Raw genomic sequence first — 2,247 nt, 5'->3', positions numbered from 1 at the left:
CCTGTTCCTCTGGCCTTGCCTGCCAGATCTGAGGCGTACTGCTGTGGCCTGGTGGATTTGTGGCTCCTTTGAAAGCGTTTTCCAACTCTTTGTTGTTGGAGAGAGCATTTCTGGAGACTCCGCTAGTTTTTCTTTTTTAAGCTGGGAACAGATTGCTCACCAAGTAGCATCAGGGGGATGTGAACAAAATGCTCTCCTGAGGTGGAAGGCTATATTCTGTGTTAGACTCTGGGTTGAAGCAACTGTCTCCTGTTTCAGACTTGTGTGACTTCTCTGATGCTTCTCAACCTGGGAGAAAATGGTGTAACTTTTCCCTTGCCAGACCCAAACCTAATATTCCTGGTCCTGAGCTCTTACTGAGGGCTGTAGACACTTTGAGAGAACAAGCGTGGACTCCAAAATGTCGGTGCCCAATTTGATCTTTTTTTAATTGGCTCAGTAAAACCAAGGAGTGTATTTGAGACTTTGAACAGTAATAAACCCTGGAAATACTGCATTGCGTTCTGCAATATGCAGGAGAGTAATTCACCACACTGAAAAGCATGAAACAGTTTTGGCTACAGAGGCTACTTTATTATGAAAATGGGTGGAAATGCACAAAATCAGGTGCAGAAACATAGGAGCTGCCACTCTGGTTAAGATACTAGCCCAGTTAGTCTGGTGTCCTCCCTATAGTAGTAGTTGTCGTGCTCAGGTATTCATTTTTAGAGCTGAAGAATGGCAGTTAAGATTACTACTTTTTATTTCAGCTTTCAAAGCTAGAAATGCTTGTGACTATAAAATTGTCAGGAGACCTTTAAATTTCCACAACGAATTTTGTTTCTCAGGAACTTCCTGCATCAGTGACTCTCACGTGGTGTGGCTGGGTAAATAAATATTGCTTTATCCATTCCCTAGTTAGCTGCCCTGTGAATTTGAGTAGGTCCTTGTTCTTGCATAATATGATCACAGCTGAAGAGGAGGAAGAGACCAGTTTTTACTGTTGTCTTTGTAATGTGAGTCCCACGGTCAAGTCCCTACGGATTCTTCTCCTTCAGTATCTCTACTTCGGTGTCAGGTCTCTCCTGCTGACAGTCCATCTCTGCCATCCTTTGCTGGGCATTCCTGCCCAATCCTGAAATAATTTCTCTGCGCTTAGTAGGGCACAGTATTTCAGATTTGAGCATATTACTCTTAAATATAATGTTGTCATCAGTAGGTTATGTTCACTTAACCTTTTATGGTACACTCCAGGAATGTACTTGCCTCTTTTGCTCTGCAGTATGAAAACGCTGCCACTGTGCTAAGGGCGTCATTCTTCCACGTTCAGCCCACCAGCCCATAAAGGCCGTTTGCAAGGCACGTTATGTTGTTTAATGTTTGCAGCCCTCTGATCATGTTGTTGCAGCGCTTTCTGCCTTGTGCTTCTGACATAAACTGTTTGCATGCAAGAGTCAGTAGGAGATTTTGTCCTTAGTTAGCATATTCTGTATTGACCAAGGCTTGTCTCACAAATGAAGTATTTTGAATTTTTTTTTTCCTCCCCTAAAACAAAGCCCTGGCTCCTGCCAGGCGGAGGATACCAGGCTAAGTGGCCTGCCTTGAGGTTTATTAAACTCTGACTCCCTGCTTGTACCCCCTGATTTGGCATCATTCTGGGTTGCCTTTATTGTGCTCGAGAAACTAATTGCACTTCAGAGCATTTCTGTTTAAAAATGTTTAAACATTCATTCCAACAATGAATCATTAAACCAAAAGCATTTCTATTTTTACTGTAAATCCTGACCATAAACAAAGCCATGCATGGAATCAATGATACAGTGTCATGTGTATCGTAGCCCATTCTGTATCCACAGAATCGACTCTGAAGGCTGTAGGATTTGGGGATTTGTGTATTTTAATCAGAGTTTGGCAAAGGACAGTTGACAGTACAGAAAAGGAGGTGGGTCAGATTAGCAAGAGAATGGCACTCCTGTGTGCACACAGCTTTTAAGGAAATAAGATTTAAATACTAAAGAAACATTTACCATTCTGGATTTGTCATTGGCTGTCTCTTCTTGGTGAGTTTTTCCAGACTGAGAAAGGACTTAAACGTCTCTTGGTTAAAAATGACATAGCAGGTACAGCTGACTTATCCAATTCCTTCCCTTACTGTCAGTTGATCACATTACACCTCCTGCTTTGTGTTCCCTCCCCGAACAGACCCCTCTCTATAGGGCTTAAAAAATAAATACTTGTGTACCTCCCTGGTGAAAATGTTATCCTGCT

At 42.4% G+C, this 2,247-nt stretch overlaps 1 protein-coding gene across 2 annotated transcripts in view; it reads left to right on the top strand.

The window, feature by feature from the left end:
- The window catches only part of IRF2 (interferon regulatory factor 2), a 25,492-nt gene that overhangs the window by 1,388 nt on the left and 21,857 nt on the right, over positions 1 to 2,247 (top strand). The gene's annotated exons all lie outside the window — the stretch shown is intronic.

The sequence above is a fragment of the Cariama cristata genome, unplaced genomic scaffold (genome assembly GCF_000690535.1).
Source record: "Cariama cristata isolate BGI_N322 unplaced genomic scaffold, ASM69053v1 scaffold2284, whole genome shotgun sequence".
Lineage (NCBI taxonomy): Eukaryota > Metazoa > Chordata > Aves > Cariamiformes > Cariamidae > Cariama > Cariama cristata.
This window is presented reverse-complemented; position numbering and strand designations above follow the sequence as displayed.